The sequence below is a fragment of the Scomber scombrus genome, chromosome 9, assembly GCF_963691925.1.
Source record: "Scomber scombrus chromosome 9, fScoSco1.1, whole genome shotgun sequence".
In the NCBI taxonomy this organism is placed as follows: Eukaryota; Metazoa; Chordata; class Actinopteri; order Scombriformes; family Scombridae; genus Scomber; species Scomber scombrus.
In genome coordinates this window covers 1,724,141-1,740,750 of record NC_084978.1, presented here as the reverse complement: position 1 = coordinate 1,740,750, position 16,610 = coordinate 1,724,141, and the positions used below count along the sequence as shown (strand labels likewise).

The following is a 16,610-nucleotide window of genomic DNA, read 5'->3' as shown; positions in this document are numbered from 1 at the left end:
CTTATTAAGTAGCAGAGGATGGTTTCGATCCATCGACCTCTGGGTTATGGGCCCAGCACGCTTCCGCTGCGCCACTCTGCTTCCTGTTAATGGTGTTTGAGTTATGACCTGTATTTCACTGATTTCACACCAATTTCTTGATTTTCAATGACTGGGAAATTTAGGCAAAATTGAGTGGACTTGCAAAACCCAGAAGTTTATCATTTCATTCTGTGATGGGAGTCAGAGAGAGGGATTGTTTACAAGTTCCTGCTCTGATACCAACTGTAGGGTTAGTAACTCCAAGTAGCAGGAGCTTAATTTGGCAGTGGTGGGATTTGAACCCACGCCTCCTCAGAGACTGGAGCCTTAATCCAGCGCCTTAGACCACTCGGCCACACTACCTCCTCTTCAACCCATCGGTGTCTGTAGCGACACCGAAAAGACACAGTGCCGATATCCAAAATTATTGAACGTCAAATATTAATAGCCAGAAGAAGAGAAGAGATGTCCCGAACAACGCATTAATTAGCAGAGGATGGTTTCGATCCATCGACATCTGGGTTATGGGCCCAGCACGCTTCTGCTGCGCCACTCTGCTTTCCTTTTGTGGTGGTTGAGTTTTAACCTGTATTTCTCCGATTTCACACCAATTTCTTGTTTTTCAATGACTGGGAAATTTAGGCAAAATTGAGCTGACTTGCAAATCCCAGAAGCTTATCATAACAACTTCCATACTGTAATGCTGACAGAGAGGGATCTTTTCCAACTTCCTGCTCTGTTTATGGCTAGAAACTCTAAGTACCAGGGACTAAACATGGCAGTGGTGGGATTTGAACCCACGCCTCCAGAGAGACTGGAGCCTAAATCCAGCGCCTTAGACCACTCGGCCACACTACCTCCTTTCGAACCCATCAATGTCTGTAGCGACACCGAAAAGACACATTATTGTACGTCAAATATGAAGAGCAAGAATTTCCCAGGTGTCTTCCCAAACATTCAGCTTTGGCCACCATTGATACTGGCTTTTGGGTCAGCGCAGGATGTCGCTGGGCAACTCTTGGTAACAGTCTACCACATAGAGAAGGCCTGAAGAACTTATTAATTAGCAGAGGATGGTTTCGATCCATCGACCTCTGGGTTATGGGCCCAGCATGCTTCCGCTGCGCCACTCTGCTTCCTGTTAGTGGTGTTTGAGTTTTGACCTGTATTTCACTGATTTCACACCAATTTCTTGATTTTCAATGACTGGGAAATTGAGTGGACTTGCAAAACCCAGAAGCTTATCATTTCATTCTGTAATGGCAGATACCCAGTGTAGGGCTAGAAACTCCAAGTAGCAGGAGCTAAGATTTGAACCCACGCCTCCTGAGAGACTGGAGCCTTAATCCAGCGCCTTAGACCGCTCGGCCACACTACCTCTTCTTGAGCCCATCAATGTCTGTAGCGACACCGAAAAGACACATTATTGAACGTCAAATATGAAGAGCAAGAACTTCCCAAACATTCAGCTTTGGCCACCACTGATGCAGGCTTTTGGGTCACTGGCGTATGTTGCTGGGCAACTCTTGGTAATAGTCTACCACATAGAGAAGGCCTGAAGAACTTATTAAGTAGCAGAGGATGGTTTCGATCCATCGACCTCTGGGTTATGGGCCCAGCACGCTTCCGCTGCGCCACTCTGCTTCCTCTTAGTAGTATTTGAGTTTTAACCTGTATTTCACTGATTTCACACCAATTTCTTGATATTCAATGACTGGGAAATTTAGGCAAAATTGAGTGGACTTGCAAAACCCAGAAGCTTATCATTTCATTCTGTGATGGGAGTCAGAGAGAGGGATTGTTTACAACTTCCTGCTCTGATACCAACTGTAGGGTTAGTAACTCCAAGTAGCAGGAGCTTAATTTGGCAGTGGTGGGATTTGAACCCACGCCTCCTCAGAGACTGGAGCCTTAATCCAGCGCCTTAGACCACTCGGCCACACTACCTCCTCTTCAACCCATCGGTGTCTGTAGCGACACCGAAAAGACACAGTGCCGATATCCAAAATGATTGAACGTCAAATATTAATAGCCAGAAGAAGAGAAGAGATGTCCCGAACAACGCATTAATTAGCAGAGGATGGTTTCGATCCATCGACCTCTGGGTTATGGGCCCAGCACGCTTCCGCTGCGCCACTCTGCTTTCCTTTTGTGGTGGTTGAGTTTTAACCTGTATTTCTCCGATTTCACACCAATTTCTTGTTTTTCAATGACTGGGAAATTTAGGCAAAATTGAGCTGACTTGCAAATCCCAGAAGCTTATCATAACAACTTCCATACTGTAATGCTGACAGAGAGGGATCTTTTCCAACTTCCTGCTCTGTTTATGGCTAGAAACTCCAAGTACCAGGGACTAAACATGGCAGTGGTGGGATTTGAACCCACGCCTCCAGAGAGACTGGAGCCTAAATCCAGCGCCTTAGACCACTCGGCCACACTACCTCCTTTCCAACCCATCAATGTCTGTAGCGACACCGAAAAGACACATTATTGTACGTCAAATATGAAGAGCAAGAATTTCCCAGGTGTCTTCCCAAACATTCAGCTTTGGCCACCATTGATACTGGCTTTTGGGTCAGCGCAGGATGTCGCTGGGCAACTCTTGGTAACAGTCTACCACATAGAGAAGGCCTGAAGAACTTATTAATTAGCAGAGGATGGTTTCGATCCATCGACCTCTGGGTTATGGGCCCAGCACGCTTCCGCTGCGCCACTCTGCTTCCTGTTAATGGTGTTTGAGTTTTGAACTGTATTTCACTGATTTCACACCAATTTCTTGATTTTCAATGACTGGGAAATTGAGTGGACTTGCAAAACCCAGAAGCTTATCATTTCATTCTGTAATGGCAGATACCCAGTGTAGGGCTAGAAACTCCAAGTAGCAGGAGCTAAGATTTGAACCCACGCCTCCTGAGAGACTGGAGCCTTAATCCAGCGCCTTAGACCGCTCGGCCACACTACCTCTTCTTGAGCCCATCAATGTCTGTAGCGACACCGAAAAGACACATTATTGAACGTCAAATATGAAGAGCAAGAACTTCCCAAACATTCAGCTTTGGCCACCACTGATGCAGGCTTTTGGGTCACTGGCGTATGTTGCTGGGCAACTCTTGGTAATAGTCTACCACATAGAGAAGGCCTGAAGAACTTATTAAGTAGCAGAGGATGGTTTCGATCCATCGAGCTCTGGGTTATGGGCCCAGCACGCTTCCGCTGCGCCACTCTGCTTCCTCTTAGTAGTATTTGAGTTTTAACCTGTATTTCACTGATTTCACACCAATTTCTTGATATTCAATGACTGGGAAATTTAGGCAAAATTGAGTGGACTTGCAAAACCCAGAAGCTTATCATTTCATTCTGTGATGGGAGTCAGAGAGAGGGATTGTTTACAACTTCCTGCTCTGATACCAACTGTAGGGTTAGTAACTCCAAGTAGCAGGAGCTTAATTTGGCAGTGGTGGGATTTGAACCCACGCCTCCTCAGAGACTGGAGCCTTAATCCAGCGCCTTAGACCACTCGGCCACACTACCTCCTCTTCAACCCATCGGTGTCTGTAGCGACACCGAAAAGACACAGTGCCGATATCCAAAATTATTGAACGTCAAATACTAATAGCCAGAAGAAGAGAAGAGATGTCCCGAACAACGCATTAATTAGCAGAGGATGGTTTCGATCCATCGACCTCTGGGTTATGGGCCCAGCACGCTTCCGCTGCGCCACTCTGCTTTCCTTTTGTGGTGGTTGAGTTTTAACCTGTATTTCTCCGATTTCACACCAATTTCTTGTTTTTCAATGACTGGGAAATTTAGGCAAAATTGAGCTGACTTGCAAATCCCAGAAGCTTATCATAACAACTTCCATACTGTAATGCTGACAGAGAGGGATCTTTTCCAACTTCCTGCTCTGTTTATGGCTAGAAACTCCAAGTACCAGGGACTAAACATGGCAGTGGTGGGATTTGAACCCACGCCTCCAGAGAGACTGGAGCCTAAATCCAGCGCCTTAGACCACTCGGCCACACTACCTCCTTTCCAACCCATCAATGTCTGTAGCGAAACCGAAAAGACACATTATTGTACGTCAAATATGAAGAGCAAGAATTTCCCAGGTGTCTTCCCAAACATTCAGCTTTGGCCACCATTGATACTGGCTTTTGGGTCAGCGCAGGATGTCGCTGGGCAACTCTTGGTAACAGTCTACCACATAGAGAAGGCCTGAAGAACTTATTAATTAGCAGAGGATGGTTTCGATCCATCGACCTCTGGGTTATGGGCCCAGCACGCTTCCGCTGCGCCACTCTGCTTCCTGTTAATGGTGTTTGAGTTTTGAACTGTATTTCACTGATTTCACACCAATTTCTTGATTTTCAATGACTGGGAAATTGAGTGGACTTGCAAAACCCAGAAGCTTATCATTTCATTCTGTGATGGGAGTCAGAGAGAGGGATCGTTTACAACTTCCTGCTCTGATACCAACTGTAGGGTTAGTAACTCCAAGTAGCAGGAGCTTAATTTGGCAGTGGTGGGATTTGAACCCACGCCTCCTCAGAGACTGGAGCCTTAATCCAGCGCCTTAGACCGCTCGGCCACACTACCTCTCCTTGAGCCCATCAATGTCTGTAGCGACACCGAAAAGACACATTATTGAACGTCAAATATGAAGAGCAAGAACTTCCCAAACATTCAGCTTTGGCCACCACTGATGCAGGCTTTTGGGTCACTGGCGTATGTTGCTGGGCAACTCTTGGTAATAGTCTACCACATAGAGAAGGCCTGAAGAACTTATTAAGTAGCAGAGGATGGTTTCGATCCATCGACCTCTGGGTTATGGGCCCAGCACGCTTCCGCTGCGCCACTCTGCTTCCTCTTAGTAGTATTTGAGTTTTAACCTGTATTTCACTGATTTCACACCAATTTCTTGATATTCAATGACTGGGAAATTTAGGCAAAATTGAGTGGACTTGCAAAACCCAGAAGCTTATCATTTCATTCTGTGATGGGAGTCAGAGAGAGGGATTGTTTACAACTTCCTGCTCTGATACCAACTGTAGGGTTAGTAACTCCAAGTAGCAGGAGCTTAATTTGGCAGTGGTGGGATTTGAACCCACGCCTCCTCAGAGACTGGAGCCTTAATCCAGCGCCTTAGACCACTCGGCCACACTACCTCCTCTTCAACCCATCGGTGTCTGTAGCGACACCGAAAAGACACAGTGCCGATATCCAAAATTATTGAACGTCAAATACTAATAGCCAGAAGAAGAGAAGAGATGTCCCGAACAACGCATTAATTAGCAGAGGATGGTTTCGATCTATCGACCTCTGGGTTATGGGCCCAGCACGCTTCCGCTGCGCCACTCTGCTTTCCTTTTGTGGTGGTTGAGTTTTAACCTGTATTTCTCCGATTTCACACCAATTTCTTGTTTTTCAATGACTGGGAAATTTAGGCAAAATTGAGCTGACTTGCAAATCCCAGAAGCTTATCATAACAACTTCCATACTGTAATGCTGACAGAGAGGGATCTTTTCCAACTTCCTGCTCTGTTTATGGCTAGAAACTCCAAGTACCAGGGACTAAACATGGCAGTGGTGGGATTTGAACCCACGCCTCCAGAGAGACTGGAGCCTAAATCCAGCGCCTTAGACCACTCGGCCACACTACCTCCTTTCCAACCCATCAATGTCTGTAGCGAAACCGAAAAGACACATTATTGTACGTCAAATATGAAGAGCAAGAATTTCCCAGGTGTCTTCCCAAACATTCAGCTTTGGCCACCATTGATACTGGCTTTTGGGTCAGCGCAGGATGTCGCTGGGCAACTCTTGGTAACAGTCTACCACATAGAGAAGGCCTGAAGAACTTATTAATTAGCAGAGGATGGTTTCGATCCATCGACCTCTGGGTTATGGGCCCAGCACGCTTCCGCTGCGCCACTCTGCTTCCTGTTAATGGTGTTTGAGTTTTGAACTGTATTTCACTGATTTCACACCAATTTCTTGATTTTCAATGACTGGGAAATTGAGTGGACTTGCAAAACCCAGAAGCTTATCATTTCATTCTGTGATGGGAGTCAGAGAGAGGGATCGTTTACAACTTCCTGCTCTGATACCAACTGTAGGGTTAGTAACTCCAAGTAGCAGGAGCTTAATTTGGCAGTGGTGGGATTTGAACCCACGCCTCCTCAGAGACTGGAGCCTTAATCCAGCGCCTTAGACCGCTCGGCCACACTACCTCTCCTTGAGCCCATCAATGTCTGTAGCGACACCGAAAAGACACATTATTGAACGTCAAATATGAAGAGCAAGAACTTCCCAAACATTCAGCTTTGGCCACCACTGATGCAGGCTTTTGGGTCACTGGCGTATGTTGCTGGGCAACTCTTGGTAATAGTCTACCACATAGAGAAGGCCTGAAGAACTTATTAAGTAGCAGAGGATGGTTTCGATCCATCGACCTCTGGGTTATGGGCCCAGCACGCTTCCGCTGCGCCACTCTGCTTCCTCTTAGTAGTATTTGAGTTTTAACCTGTATTTCACTGATTTCACACCAATTTCTTGATATTCAATGACTGGGAAATTTAGGCAAAATTGAGTGGACTTGCAAAACCCAGAAGCTTATCATTTCATTCTGTGATGGGAGTCAGAGAGAGGGATTGTTTACAACTTCCTGCTCTGATACCAACTGTAGGGTTAGTAACTCCAAGTAGCAGGAGCTTAATTTGGCAGTGGTGGGATTTGAACCCACGCCTCCTCAGAGACTGGAGCCTTAATCCAGCGCCTTAGACCACTCGGCCACACTACCTCCTCTTCAACCCATCGGTGTCTTTAGCGACACCGAAAAGACACAGTGCCGATATCCAAAATTATTGAACGTCAAATACTAATAGCCAGAAGAAGAGAAGAGATGTCCCGAACAACGCATTAATTAGCAGAGGATGGTTTCGATCCATCGACCTCTGGGTTATGGGCCCAGCACGCTTCCGCTGCGCCACTCTGCTTTCCTTTTGTGGTGGTTGAGTTTTAACCTGTATTTCTCCGATTTCACACCAATTTCTTGTTTTTCAATGACTGGGAAATTTAGGCAAAATTGAGCTGACTTGCAAATCCCAGAAGCTTATCATAACAACTTCCATACTGTAATGCTGACAGAGAGGGATCTTTTCCAACTTCCTGCTCTGTTTATGGCTAGAAACTCCAAGTACCAGGGACTAAACATGGCAGTGGTGGGATTTGAACCCACGCCTCCAGAGAGACTGGAGCCTAAATCCAGCGCCTTAGACCACTCGGCCACACTACCTCCTTTCCAACCCATCAATGTCTGTAGCGACACCGAAAAGACACATTATTGTACGTCAAATATGAAGAGCAAGAATTTCCCAGGTGTCTTCCCAAACATTCAGCTTTGGCCACCATTGATACTGGCTTTTGGGTCAGCGCAGGATGTCGCTGGGCAACTCTTGGTAACAGTCTACCACATAGAGAAGGCCTGAAGAACTTATTAATTAGCAGAGGATGGTTTCGATCCATCGACCTCTGGGTTATGGGCCCAGCACGCTTCCGCTGCGCCACTCTGCTTCCTGTTAATGGTGTTTGAGTTTTGAACTGTATTTCACTGATTTCACACCAATTTCTTGATTTTCAATGACTGGGAAATTGAGTGGACTTGCAAAACCCAGAAGCTTATCATTTCATTCTGTGATGGGAGTCAGAGAGAGGGATCGTTTACAACTTCCTGCTCTGATACCAACTGTAGGGTTAGTAACTCCAAGTAGCAGGAGCTTAATTTGGCAGTGGTGGGATTTGAACCCACGCCTCCTCAGAGACTGGAGCCTTAATCCAGCGCCTTAGACCGCTCGGCCACACTACCTCTCCTTGAGCCCATCAATGTCTGTAGCGACACCGAAAAGACACATTATTGAACGTCAAATATGAAGAGCAAGAACTTCCCAAACATTCAGCTTTGGCCACCACTGATGCAGGCTTTTGGGTGACTGGCGTATGTTGCTGGGCAACTCTTGGTAATAGTCTACCACATAGAGAAGGCCTGAAGAACTTATTAAGTAGCAGAGGATGGTTTCGATCCATCGACCTCTGGGTTATGGGCCCAGCACGCTTCCGCTGCGCCACTCTGCTTCCTCTTAGTAGTATTTGAGTTTTAACCTGTATTTCACTGATTTCACACCAATTTCTTGATATTCAATGACTGGGAAATTTAGGCAAAATTGAGTGGACTTGCAAAACCCAGAAGCTTATCATTTCATTCTGTGATGGGAGTCAGAGAGAGGGATTGTTTACAACTTCCTGCTCTGATACCAACTGTAGGGTTAGTAACTCCAAGTAGCAGGAGCTTAATTTGGCAGTGGTGGGATTTGAACCCACGCCTCCTCAGAGACTGGAGCCTTAATCCAGCGCCTTAGACCACTCGGCCACACTACCTCCTCTTCAACCCATCGGTGTCTTTAGCGACACCGAAAAGACACAGTGCCGATATCCAAAATTATTGAACGTCAAATACTAATAGCCAGAAGAAGAGAAGAGATGTCCCGAACAACGCATTAATTAGCAGAGGATGGTTTCGATCCATCGACCTCTGGGTTATGGGCCCAGCACGCTTCCGCTGCGCCACTCTGCTTTCCTTTTGTGGCGGTTGAGTTTTAACCTGTATTTCTCCGATTTCACACCAATTTCTTGTTTTTCAATGACTGGGAAATTTAGGCAAAATTGAGCTGACTTGCAAATCCCAGAAGCTTATCATAACAACTTCCATACTGTAATGCTGACAGAGAGGGATCTTTTCCAACTTCCTGCTCTGTTTATGGCTAGAAACTCCAAGTACCAGGGACTAAACATGGCAGTGGTGGGATTTGAACCCACGCCTCCAGAGAGACTGGAGCCTAAATCCAGCGCCTTAGACCACTCGGCCACACTACCTCCTTTCCAACCCATCAATGTCTGTAGCGACACCGAAAAGACACATTATTGTACGTCAAATATGAAGAGCAAGAATTTCCCAGGTGTCTTCCCAAACATTCAGCTTTGGCCACCATTGATACTGGCTTTTGGGTCAGGGCAGGATGTCGCTGGGCAACTCTTGGTAACAGTCTACCACATAGAGAAGGCCTGAAGAACTTATTAATTAGCAGAGGATGGTTTCGATCCATCGACCTCTGGGTTATGGGCCCAGCACGCTTCCGCTGCGCCACTCTGCTTCCTGTTAATGGTGTTTGAGTTTTGAACTGTATTTCACTGATTTCACACCAATTTCTTGATTTTCAATGACTGGGAAATTGAGTGGACTTGCGAAACCCAGAAGCTTATCATTTCATTCTGTGATGGGAGTCAGAGAGAGGGATCGTTTACAACTTCCTGCTCTGATACCAACTGTAGGGTTAGTAACTCCAAGTAGCAGGAGCTTAATTTGGCAGTGGTGGGATTTGAACCCACGCCTCCTCAGAGACTGGAGCCTTAATCCAGCGCCTTAGACCGCTCGGCCACACTACCTCTCCTTGAGCCCATCAATGTCTGTAGCGACACCGAAAAGACACATTATTGAACGTCAAATATGAAGAGCAAGAACTTCCCAAACATTCAGCTTTGGCCACCACTGATGCAGGCTTTTGGGTCACTGGCGTATGTTGCTGGGCAACTCTTGGTAATAGTCTACCACATAGAGAAGGCCTGAAGAACTTATTAAGTAGCAGAGGATGGTTTCGATCCATCGACCTCTGGGTTATGGGCCCAGCACGCTTCCGCTGCGCCACTCTGCTTCCTGTTAATGGTGTTTGAGTTTTGACCTGTATTTCACTGATTTCACACCAATTTCTTGATTTTCAATGACTGGGAAATTTAGGCAAAATTGAGTGGACTTGCAAAATCCAGAAGCTTATCATTTCATTCTGTAATGGCAGATACCCAGTGTAGGGCTAGAAACTCCAAGTAGCAGGAGCTAAGATTTGGCAGTGGTGGGATTTGAAACCACGCCTCCTGAGAGACTGGAGCCTTAATCCAGCGCCTTAGACCGCTCGGCCACACTACCTCTTCTTGAGCCCATCAATGTCTGTAGCGACACCGAAAAGACACATTATTGAACGTCAAATATGAAGAGCAAGAACTTCCCAAACATTCAGCTTTGGCCACCACTGATGCAGGCTTTTGGGTCACTGGCGTATGTTGCTGGGCAACTCTTGGTAATAGTCTACCACATAGAGAAGGCCTGAAGAACTTATTAAGTAGCAGAGGATGGTTTCGATCCATCGACCTCTGGGTTATGGGCCCAGCACGCTTCCGCTGCGCCACTCTGCTTCCTCTTAGTAGTATTTGAGTTTTAACCTGTATTTCACTGATTTCACACCAATTTCTTGATATTCAATGACTGGGAAATTTAGGCAAAATTGAGTGGACTTGCAAAACCCAGAAGCTTATCATTTCATTCTGTGATGGGAGTCAGAGAGAGGGATTGTTTACAACTTCCTGCTCTGATACCAACTGTAGGGTTAGTAACTCCAAGTAGCAGGAGCTTAATTTGGCAGTGGTGGGATTTGAACCCACGCCTCCTCAGAGACTGGAGCCTTAATCCAGCGCCTTAGACCACTCGGCCACACTACCTCCTCTTCAACCCATCGGTGTCTGTAGCGACACCGAAAAGACACAGTGCCGATATCCAAAATTATTGAACGTCAAATACTAATAGCCAGAAGAAGAGAAGAGATGTCCCGAACAACGCATTAATTAGCAGAGGATGGTTTCGATCTATCGACCTCTGGGTTATGGGCCCAGCACGCTTCCGCTGCGCCACTCTGCTTTCCTTTTGTGGTGGTTGAGTTTTAACCTGTATTTCTCCGATTTCACACCAATTTCTTGTTTTTCAATGACTGGGAAATTTAGGCAAAATTGAGCTGACTTGCAAATCCCAGAAGCTTATCATAACAACTTCCATACTGTAATGCTGACAGAGAGGGATCTTTTCCAACTTCCTGCTCTGTTTATGGCTAGAAACTCCAAGTACCAGGGACTAAACATGGCAGTGGTGGGATTTGAACCCACGCCTCCAGAGAGACTGGAGCCTAAATCCAGCGCCTTAGACCACTCGGCCACACTACCTCCTTTCGAACCCATCAATGTCTGTAGCGACACCGAAAAGACACATTATTGTACGTCAAATATGAAGAGCAAGAATTTCCCAGGTGTCTTCCCAAACATTCAGCTTTGGCCACCATTGATACTGGCTTTTGGGTCAGCGCAGGATGTCGCTGGGCAACTCTTGGTAACAGTCTACCACATAGAGAAGGCCTGAAGAACTTATTAATTAGCAGAGGATGGTTTCGATCCATCGACCTCTGGGTTATGGGCCCAGCACGCTTCCGCTGCGCCACTCTGCTTCCTGTTAATGGTGTTTGAGTTTTGAACTGTATTTCACTGATTTCACACCAATTTCTTGATTTTCAATGACTGGGAAATTGAGTGGACTTGCAAAACCCAGAAGCTTATCATTTCATTCTGTGATGGGAGTCAGAGAGAGGGATCGTTTACAACTTCCTGCTCTGATACCAACTGTAGGGTTAGTAACTCCAAGTAGCAGGAGCTTAATTTGGCAGTGGTGGGATTTGAACCCACGCCTCCTCAGAGACTGGAGCCTTAATCCAGCGCCTTAGACCGCTCGGCCACACTACCTCTCCTTGAGCCCATCAATGTCTGTAGCGACACCGAAAAGACACATTATTGAACGTCAAATATGAAGAGCAAGAACTTCCCAAACATTCAGCTTTGGCCACCACTGATGCAGGCTTTTGGGTCACTGGGGTATGTTGCTGGGCAACTCTTGGTAATAGTCTACCACATAGAGAAGGCCTGAAGAACTTATTAAGTAGCAGAGGATGGTTTCGATCCATCGACCTCTGGGTTATGGGCCCAGCACGCTTCCGCTGCGCCACTCTGCTTCCTGTTAATGGTGTTTGAGTTTTGACCTGTATTTCACTGATTTCACACCAATTTCTTGATTTTCAATGACTGGGAAATTTAGGCAAAATTGAGTGGACTTGCAAAATCCAGAAGCTTATCATTTCATTCTGTAATGGCAGATACCCAGTGTAGGGCTAGAAACTCCAAGTAGCAGGAGCTAAGATTTGGCAGTGGTGGGATTTGAAACCACGCCTCCTGAGAGACTGGAGCCTTAATCCAGCGCCTTAGACCGCTCGGCCACACTACCTCTTCTTGAGCCCATCAATGTCTGTAGCGACACCGAAAAGACACATTATTGAACGTCAAATATGAAGAGCAAGAACTTCCCAAACATTCAGCTTTGGCCACCACTGATGCAGGCTTTTGGGTCACTGGCGTATGTTGCTGGGCAACTCTTGGTAATAGTCTACCACATAGAGAAGGCCTGAAGAACTTATTAAGTAGCAGAGGATGGTTTCGATCCATCGACCTCTGGGTTATGGGCCCAGCACGCTTCCGCTGCGCCACTCTGCTTCCTCTTAGTAGTATTTGAGTTTTAACCTGTATTTCACTGATTTCACACCAATTTCTTGATATTCAATGACTGGGAAATTTAGGCAAAATTGAGTGGACTTGCAAAACCCGGAAGCTTATCATTTCATTCTGTGATGGGAGTCAGAGAGAGGGATTGTTTACAACTTCCTGCTCTGATACCAACTGTAGGGTTAGTAACTCCAAGTAGCAGGAGCTTAATTTGGCAGTGGTGGGATTTGAACCCACGCCTCCTCAGAGACTGGAGCCTTAATCCAGCGCCTTAGACCACTCGGCCACACTACCTCCTCTTCAACCCATCGGTGTCTGTAGCGACACCGAAAAGACACAGTGCCGATATCCAAAATGATTGAACGTCAAATACTAATAGCCAGAAGAAGAGAAGAGATGTCCCGAACAACGCATTAATTAGCAGAGGATGGTTTCGATCCATCGACCTCTGGGTTATGGGCCCAGCACGCTTCCGCTGCGCCACTCTGCTTTCCTTTTGTGGTGGTTGAGTTTTAACCTGTATTTCTCCGATTTCACACCAATTTCTTGTTTTTCAATGACTGGGAAATTTAGGCAAAATTGAGCTGACTTGCAAATCCCAGAAGCTTATCATAACAACTTCCATACTGTAATGCTGACAGAGAGGGATCTTTTCCAACTTCCTGCTCTGTTTATGGCTAGAAACTCCAAGTACCAGGGACTAAACATGGCAGTGGTGGGATTTGAACCCACGCCTCCAGAGAGACTGGAGCCTAAATCCAGCGCCTTAGACCACTCGGCCACACTACCTCCTTTCCAACCCATCAATGTCTGTAGCGACACCGAAAAGACACATTATTGTACGTCAAATATGAAGAGCAAGAATTTCCCAGGTGTCTTCCCAAACATTCAGCTTTGGCCACCATTGATACTGGCTTTTGGGTCAGCGCAGGATGTCGCTGGGCAACTCTTGGTAACAGTCTACCACATAGAGAAGGCCTGAAGAACTTATTAATTAGCAGAGGATGGTTTCGATCCATCGACCTCTGGGTTATGGGCCCAGCACGCTTCCGCTGCGCCACTCTGCTTCCTGTTAATGGTGTTTGAGTTTTGAACTGTATTTCACTGATTTCACACCAATTTCTTGATTTTCAATGACTGGGAAATTGAGTGGACTTGCAAAACCCAGAAGCTTATCATTTCATTCTGTGATGGGAGTCAGAGAGAGGGATCGTTTACAACTTCCTGCTCTGATACCAACTGTAGGGTTAGTAACTCCAAGTAGCAGGAGCTTAATTTGGCATTGGTGGGATTTGAACCCACGCCTCCTCAGAGACTGGAGCCTTAATCCAGCGCCTTAGACCGCTCGGCCACACTACCTCTCCTTGAGCCCATCAATGTCTGTAGCGACACCGAAAAGACACATTATTGAACGTCAAATATGAAGAGCAAGAACTTCCCAAACATTCAGCTTTGGCCACCACTGATGCAGGCTTTTGGGTCACTGGCGTATGTTGCTGGGCAACTCTTGGTAATAGTCTACCACATAGAGAAGGCCTGAAGAACTTATTAAGTAGCAGAGGATGGTTTCGATCCATCGACCTCTGGGTTATGGGCCCAGCACGCTTCCGCTGCGCCACTCTGCTTCCTCTTAGTAGTATTTGAGTTTTAACCTGTATTTCACTGATTTCACACCAATTTCTTGATATTCAATGACTGGGAAATTTAGGCAAAATTGAGTGGACTTGCAAAACCCAGAAGCTTATCATTTCATTCTGTGATGGGAGTCAGAGAGAGGGATTGTTTACAACTTCCTGCTCTGATACCAACTGTAGGGTTAGTAACTCCAAGTAGCAGGAGCTTAATTTGGCAGTGGTGGGATTTGAACCCACGCCTCCTCAGAGACTGGAGCCTTAATCCAGCGCCTTAGACCACTCGGCCACACTACCTCCTCTTCAACCCATCGGTGTCCTTAGCGACACCGAAAAGACACAGTGCCGATATCCAAAATTATTGAACGTCAAATACTAATAGCCAGAAGAAGAGAAGAGATGTCCCGAACAACGCATTAATTAGCAGAGGATGGTTTCGATCCATCGACCTCTGGGTTATGGGCCCAGCACGCTTCCGCTGCGCCACTCTGCTTTCCTTTTGTGGTGGTTGAGTTTTAACCTGTATTTCTCCGATTTCACACCAATTTCTTGTTTTTCAATGACTGGGAAATTTAGGCAAAATTGAGCTGACTTGCAAATCCCAGAAGCTTATCATAACAACTTCCATACTGTAATGCTGACAGAGAGGGATCTTTTCCAACTTCCTGCTCTGTTTATGGCTAGAAACTCCAAGTACCAGGGACTAAACATGGCAGTGGTGGGATTTGAACCCACGCCTCCAGAGAGACTGGAGCCTAAATCCAGCGCCTTAGACCACTCGGCCACACTACCTCCTTTCCAACCCATCAATGTCTGTAGCGACACCGAAAAGACACATTATTGTACGTCAAATATGAAGAGCAAGAATTTCCCAGGTGTCTTCCCAAACATTCAGCTTTGGCCACCATTGATACTGGCTTTTGGGTCAGCGCAGGATGTCGCTGGGCAACTCTTGGTAACAGTCTACCACATAGAGAAGGCCTGAAGAACTTATTAATTAGCAGAGGATGGTTTCGATCCATCGACCTCTGGGTTATGGGCCCAGCACGCTTCCGCTGCGCCACTCTGCTTCCTGTTAATGGTGTTTGAGTTTTGAACTGTATTTCACTGATTTCACACCAATTTCTTGATTTTCAATGACTGGGAAATTGAGTGGACTTGCAAAACCCAGAAGCTTATCATTTCATTCTGTGATGGGAGTCAGAGAGAGGGATCGTTTACAACTTCCTGCTCTGATACCAACTGTAGGGTTAGTAACTCCAAGTAGCAGGAGCTTAATTTGGCAGTGGTGGGATTTGAACCCACGCCTCCTCAGAGACTGGAGCCTTAATCCAGCGCCTTAGACCGCTCGGCCACACTACCTCTCCTTGAGCCCATCAATGTCTGTAGCGACACCGAAAAGACACATTATTGAACGTCAAATATGAAGAGCAAGAACTTCCCAAACATTCAGCTTTGGCCACCACTGATGCAGGCTTTTGGGTCACTGGCGTATGTTGCTGGGCAACTCTTGGTAATAGTCTACCACATAGAGAAGGCCTGAAGAACTTATTAAGTAGCAGAGGATGGTTTCGATCCATCGACCTCTGGGTTATGGGCCCAGCACGCTTCCGCTGCGCCACTCTGCTTCCTGTTAATGGTGTTTGAGTTTTGACCTGTATTTCACTGATTTCACACCAATTTCTTGATTTTCAATGACTGGGAAATTTAGGCAAAATTGAGTGGACTTGCAAAATCCAGAAGCTTATCATTTCATTCTGTAATGGCAGATACCCAGTGTAGGGCTAGAAACTCCAAGTAGCAGGAGCTAAGATTTGGCAGTGGTGGGATTTGAAACCACGCCTCCTGAGAGACTGGAGCCTTAATCCAGCGCCTTAGACCGCTCGGCCACACTACCTCTTCTTGAGCCCATCAATGTCTGTAGCGACACCGAAAAGACACATTATTGAACGTCAAATATGAAGAGCAAGAACTTCCCAAACATTCAGCTTTGGCCACCACTGATGCAGGCTTTTGGGTCACTGGTGTATGTTGCTGGGCAACTCTTGGTAATAGTCTACCACATAGAGAAGGCCTGAAGAACTTATTAAGTAGCAGAGGATGGTTTCGATCCATCGACCTCTGGGTTATGGGCCCAGCACGCTTCCGCTGCGCCACTCTGCTTCCTCTTAGTAGTATTTGAGTTTTAACCTGTATTTCACTGATTTCACACCAATTTCTTGATATTCAATGACTGGGAAATTTAGGCCAAATTGAGTGGACTTGCAAAACCCAGAAGCTTATCATTTCATTCTGTGATGGGAGTCAGAGAGAGGGATTGTTTACAACTTCCTGCTCTGATACCAACTGTAGGGTTAGTAACTCCAAGTAGCAGGAGCTTAATTTGGCAGTGGTGGGATTTGAACCCACGCCTCCTCAGAGACTGGAGCCTTAATCCAGCGCCTTAGACCACTCGGCCACACTACCTCCTCTTCAACCCAT

The 16,610-nt window shown here is 46.3% G+C and overlaps 11 non-coding genes across 11 annotated transcripts; all 11 read right to left on the bottom strand.

The window, feature by feature from the left end:
* Nucleotides 1-302: 302 nt before the first annotated feature.
* Nucleotides 303-384, bottom strand: trnal-aag (transfer RNA leucine (anticodon AAG)). Its single transcript has one exon. It is a non-coding gene; the product is annotated as a tRNA-Leu (tRNA).
* Nucleotides 385-797: 413 nt separating this feature from the next.
* trnal-uag (transfer RNA leucine (anticodon UAG)) lies at nt 798-879 on the bottom strand. The gene has a single exon. It is a non-coding gene; the product is annotated as a tRNA-Leu (tRNA).
* Nucleotides 880-1,886: 1,007 nt separating this feature from the next.
* On the bottom strand, nt 1,887-1,968 carry trnal-aag (transfer RNA leucine (anticodon AAG)). Its single transcript has one exon. It is a non-coding gene; the product is annotated as a tRNA-Leu (tRNA).
* Nucleotides 1,969-2,381: 413 nt separating this feature from the next.
* trnal-uag (transfer RNA leucine (anticodon UAG)) lies at nt 2,382-2,463 on the bottom strand. The gene has a single exon. It is a non-coding gene; the product is annotated as a tRNA-Leu (tRNA).
* Nucleotides 2,464-3,965: 1,502 nt separating this feature from the next.
* Nucleotides 3,966-4,047, bottom strand: trnal-uag (transfer RNA leucine (anticodon UAG)). The gene has a single exon. It is a non-coding gene; the product is annotated as a tRNA-Leu (tRNA).
* Nucleotides 4,048-5,599: 1,552 nt separating this feature from the next.
* Nucleotides 5,600-5,681, bottom strand: trnal-uag (transfer RNA leucine (anticodon UAG)). Its single transcript has one exon. It is a non-coding gene; the product is annotated as a tRNA-Leu (tRNA).
* Nucleotides 5,682-7,233: 1,552 nt separating this feature from the next.
* Nucleotides 7,234-7,315, bottom strand: trnal-uag (transfer RNA leucine (anticodon UAG)). Its single transcript has one exon. It is a non-coding gene; the product is annotated as a tRNA-Leu (tRNA).
* Nucleotides 7,316-8,867: 1,552 nt separating this feature from the next.
* trnal-uag (transfer RNA leucine (anticodon UAG)) lies at nt 8,868-8,949 on the bottom strand. The gene has a single exon. It is a non-coding gene; the product is annotated as a tRNA-Leu (tRNA).
* A 2,087-nt stretch (nt 8,950-11,036) lies between these two features.
* Nucleotides 11,037-11,118, bottom strand: trnal-uag (transfer RNA leucine (anticodon UAG)). The gene has a single exon. It is a non-coding gene; the product is annotated as a tRNA-Leu (tRNA).
* A 2,087-nt stretch (nt 11,119-13,205) lies between these two features.
* Nucleotides 13,206-13,287, bottom strand: trnal-uag (transfer RNA leucine (anticodon UAG)). The gene has a single exon. It is a non-coding gene; the product is annotated as a tRNA-Leu (tRNA).
* A 1,552-nt stretch (nt 13,288-14,839) lies between these two features.
* Nucleotides 14,840-14,921, bottom strand: trnal-uag (transfer RNA leucine (anticodon UAG)). The gene has a single exon. It is a non-coding gene; the product is annotated as a tRNA-Leu (tRNA).
* Between the last annotated feature and the right edge of the window lie 1,689 nt (nt 14,922-16,610).